Below are 5,212 nucleotides of genomic sequence, written 5' to 3' on the forward strand. Positions count from 1 at the left end.
GAAATATTTTCAGCCATCAATATGACTAGTTATTTTTTTGAAAAGTAATTTTTTAAAGGGAAGATGTTCCCCAGACTCAGTGGCTAGTGGAGATGGTATACCTCAGGTCCTACCGTGTTTCCCCGAAAATAAGACCTAGCTGGACTATCAGATCTAATGCATCTTTTGGAGCAAAAATTAATATAAGACCTGGTATTATATTATATTATATTATATTATATTATATTATATTATATTATATTATATTATATTAATTATATAAGACCCGGTCTTATATTATATTAAAATAACACTGGGTCGTATTTTAATTTTTGCTCCATAAGATGCATCAGAGCTGATGGTCTGGCTAGGTCTTATTTTTGGGGAAACACGGTAGATAAGCCATTGGCACCTTCTGCCAGCCCATGGAGCAGGTTTCTGAGTTTTTTTTTCTCCCTTTGTAAAGCTCTGTGGCTCCTTTGCTAACACATAAGGCCACCTCTGTGGGTCGTTTTAATGCTTCTCACTGATAGGGAAGGGGATTTCTCCTGCGCTGCTTCAGGGCTGCCTCTTAATCTTCAAAGGACCTCTCACCCTGTTGCACACAATTTCTCTTCTCAACAGGTAATTGCAAGAAAATGTACAAATATGAGCTTGTAAGTCATTTACAATGAATAAGTGGGTCAAAAGAAAAGGCAAAAGACACACTCTCTGAATGCTAAATCTTGCTGAAGTTTAAAGATGTCTTCTGGATTTCTGTTAAGCAGAGATGGCCTCATAGCAAGAGATTAATGTTGTAGACATAGGTTGCTGAACTTAAAGGACATTAGGAAGAAGCCTTTCTTTACATGTAGCTGTCCAGGTTGCCACTTTGGGATGCATTTCCATCTATGAGGTATGACAATTAAGTTCGCGAAATTGTTGCAATGATGTCGCTAACCATTTTTGATATCAGAGGCATTATTCATTATAAATTTGTACCAACTGGACTGTTGACCAAGTGTACTGTTTGGAAGTGCTGAAAAGGCTGCATGAAATAGTTAGACGACCTGAAATTTTTGCCAACAATTCATGGCTATTGCATCACGACAATGCACCAGCACACATGACACTGTATGTAACGAAGATTTTAGCCAGTAAACAAATAACTATACTGGAATTCTCTCCGTACTCACCTGATCTGGCCCCCAATTACTTCTTTCTTTACCCAGAGATAAAGAAAATATTGAAAGGAAGACATTTTGATGACATTCAGGACATCAAGGGTAATACAACGACAAATGATGGTGATTCCAGAAAGAGTTCCAAAAGTGCTTTGAAGGGTGGACTAGGTACTCGTGCCTATTCCCAAGGGGAGTACTTCAAAGGTGACTGTAGTTCAGCAATGAGGTATGTAGCAGGATGAGTTTTCTAGGATGAGTTCACAAACTTAATTGTCCAACCTCGTACTTGGTGGCTATGTGTGGACACATTTCCTGCAACTTCTGCAACCAGAGAGGTAAATGTTTTCTGGTTAATATTGCTGTGGTCAACTTAGTTTCCCTGACCCTACCCTACCTCATAAAGAAACAAGGCTTATCATTCAATCTTGACTTACTTTCTTGCCAGGATTTTCACCTGTCAGTTCAATACTGTGCTCAACCAGCAGGAAACATGATGCTAGGGCAGAGGTCATAGATCAGCTCTCTGGTATTGCTCTTTATTCTCCTTCTTAAACAGTACTCATAGCTTTGTATGGATAGGGAGAAAGAAAACTGTAGGTCTGACAAGCCAGCCACGTCAGACAAATTCACTTCGGTGATCATTACTGTGCAAGAAAGTTCTTAGATCTGATTTGACCAATCTGATTTGGAGAACTTCTAAACAAAATGATTCTAAACACGTTCCCTTTTTATTATCAAAATATAATCTACATATACCAAGTGCAAACATTAATAAATACAGTTTACCAAATAGGAATAAGATAAGAAACAGAGAATTCCTGATATCACCAACATTTCTTTTTGAATCACGTCCTCCTATTTATTTATTTTCTTATTTTTATTGTGATAAGAATATTTTACTTGAGAGCTACCCTCTTAACGTTTTTGTTTTCCAATTCCCATTTATTTTTGGCTCTTGGGACAATGTCATTTTTTCAATATGAAAAAAAGCAAGTTCAACAAAAAATGTAAATTTCAATTGTAGGATAGGACAAAACCAAGGGTAGGAGAGAAAAGGCAATAGCAAAAGTAGAGATGAGATGTTGTCAAAAGATGGAATGTGTCCTTTCCCCTTTCCTCCATGAAATGACTCAAACATTTAGGAGGCAGTACATACCTTTCCATACACATTCAGCAGTACTGATATTCCTTTCTGGGTGTAATAAAAGGTGGGGAGGGACTTTCTAGAGGCTTAGAGATCAAGGCAGGTCTCTCTCTTCCCGCTTAATGCTTTCTCCAATGAGAAAAATGAAGGGATCCAATGTAAGAGAGAGGTAAGGTGGAAGAGGGAACGATTCCACTTGACAGAGTGGGGCAGACCCCTGCAAAGGAAACGGAAATTAGGACAGAGCTTGGAGGGACACTGAAAATGGAGGTAATACTACCATGTCTCCCCAAAAATAAGACCTAGCCAGACCATCAGCTCTAATACATCTTTCGGAGCAAAAATTAATATAAGACCGGGTCTTAAACTATATTATATTGTATAAGACCTGGTATTATATTATATTATATTATATTATATTATATTATATTATATTATATTATATTATATTATATTATTATTATATTATATTATATTATACCCGGTCTTAAATTAAAATAAGACCAGGTCTTATATTAATTTTTGCTCCAAAAGTTGCATTAGAGCTGATGGTCGGCTAGGTCTTATTTTTGGGGAAACACGGTATTAACATCTCCTCCAAAGCTGAGAGAAGAGCAGGGAAATACCTGGAAACTAGGACTTTAATAGCCTTGAACCCACTCTCCAAAACTGCTCTAGAATAGGAAACCCCACCCCTTCCTTGTAGGGACTTTTCCCTACCACAGTCACCATAGTTTCCTTTTCTCTTGGCTATCACATGGTCTTAGAATGGTGGCCAGCTCTCTGGGTTTTCAGCACATGGTTCTAAATGTGATTTGAATGAGACCCAGTTTCTTGAAGAGTTATCCTGAAAACGGAGAGGGAAATATTAAGTAGAAAGATGATATGAATGGGGTTGGGAGGAAATACAAGATTACCCAGAATGGCAGAAATCTAGATTTCCCAGAGTGGAAAGAGAGAGGAGACAGTCAACAAACAACAAATATTTATTGAGTGCTATTATTTGCCAGGTACTGTTCAAGAACCCCTCTAGAAGTAAAAAAAAAAAAGAAAAGAAAAGAAAAGAAAAAGGAATAAAATGCCAGTTCTGAGGAGAGGAAAGGGCAGTTGAGGAAGAAAGTTGAGAGAACCTGGGTGGCGGGGCTTGGCCTTGGGCCTCCTCTTTGGCCTCCTCACTGAAATCTTCCTCTATTTCTGCAGTGGCATCCTCATACAGCTGGTACTAGGAGACCAGGTTGTTCATGTTGTTCTCAGCCTCAGTGAACTTCTTCTTGTCCATGCTGTGGTCTTTGCACCAGTGGGAGAAGACCTTCCCATGGAACATGGCAGTGAACTGCTCTGAGATTTGCTTGAATAGCTCCTGGATGGTCGTGCTATTGTGTGTTGACCACCATTTTTAGGCTGTAGAATGGAATATTGTAAACAGCCATGTTGATGTTATTTGAGATCCATTCCACAAAGAAGCTTCCGTTCTTGGTTTGCACATTGAGTGTCTCACAGGAAACCATCTTGGCATTGAATACCTACTGGGTGAGTTCAGGCACAGTGAGGGCTCGATACTGCTGGATTCCACAGCTGGTTAGAGGGACAAAGTCAGGAAAGAAGTGGAGGTGTGGGAAGGGCACCATGTTGGCTGCCAGCTTGCGGTGCTCACCACTGAGCAGACCAGGGCAGCAGAGGCAGGTGGTGACACCACTCATCGTGGCTGAGACAGATGGTTCAGGTCCCCGTAGTTTGGTATGGTCAGCTTGAGCGTGCAGAAGCAGACATCCGAAAGAGCCTGGTTATCAGTGCAGTAAGTCTCATCAGTATTCTCTACCAACTGATGGGCAGAGAGGGTGGCCTGCAGGGCCCAACCACAGTGTCGGACACTTTGGGTGAGAGCACCACACTGAAGGTGTTTACGATGTGGTCAGGATACTCTTCATGGATAGTGTTGATTACCAAGGTGCTGGTTCCAGAGCCCACAGTAAATGGATCAGCTGGAAGTCCTGCAGGCAGTCACAGCTCTCAGCCTCATTCGACACCACATGCAGGACCAGTCAACCCACTTGGCCCACTCTGTGTAGTGGCCCTTGGCACAGTTATAGCCTGCCCCAAACTGACCGAAAACAAAGATTATCTGTCTGAAGTTCTGACCAAAAGGACGTGAGCAAACAGCATCCATGGTCCTGGGGTCTAGACAAACCAAGATAGCATGAAGGATATGTTTTCGACCTGTGGCTTCATTGGAATACACGGAGATGCTACCCAGCTGCAGGTCACTGTCCCGGGGGTAGGTGCTGGTGAGGTCCATGCCCTGCTAATCACTGATCACTTTACAGAACTTAGCACTGATCTGATTGCCACACTGGCCAGCATGGGAGTACACGATTTCCCTCATGGTTCAAATTTAATTTTTTTTTTGCTCCCCTTAAAGTGTGTAGGAAATAAGAAAACAGGTAACCTTTTTTTTTTTTTTTTCCTCTGCTTCTGGTTGTAGGCTGGAAGGATGAGACATACCCCAGAGCCTAGAGCAGTGAGGTCCAATTGCAGAGGTAGGATGGTTCTGAGAGCCCTATTAAAAAAAAATTACGTTAATAATAAAGTATTGTTAAGTATTGGCCTGACATTGTACAACAGATTTCTGGGACTTATTCACCTTACATAACTGAAACTTTATATCCTTGCAACAGCAACCCTCTTTGCCCTCAGTATAAAATTTTTTGGTAACTTTTTTATAGGTATATTCATTTATAAATTATATATAACAACTTATATGTAATGTTCATCATAAAAGTTTCCTAAAAATAGAAATTTAAAGCAAAATAAAATCCAAAAAGAAAGAGAAGGCCACATTAGCTTAATGGGGATAACTTACATTTATTGAATACTTATTAGGTACCTGTGCTGCAAAGGATTATGGCTTGGAGAGTACATTCATTCC

General features: G+C 40.3%; 1 pseudogene; it reads right to left on the reverse strand.

Moving 5' to 3' along the window:
- Nucleotides 1-3,272: 3,272 nt before the first annotated feature.
- LOC117025576 (tubulin beta chain-like) lies at nucleotides 3,273-4,669 on the reverse strand (annotated as a pseudogene).
- Nucleotides 4,670-5,212: the final 543 nt, after the last annotated feature.

Source organism: Rhinolophus ferrumequinum, chromosome 8 (assembly GCF_004115265.2).
Source record: "Rhinolophus ferrumequinum isolate MPI-CBG mRhiFer1 chromosome 8, mRhiFer1_v1.p, whole genome shotgun sequence".
Lineage (NCBI taxonomy): Eukaryota > Metazoa > Chordata > Mammalia > Chiroptera > Rhinolophidae > Rhinolophus > Rhinolophus ferrumequinum.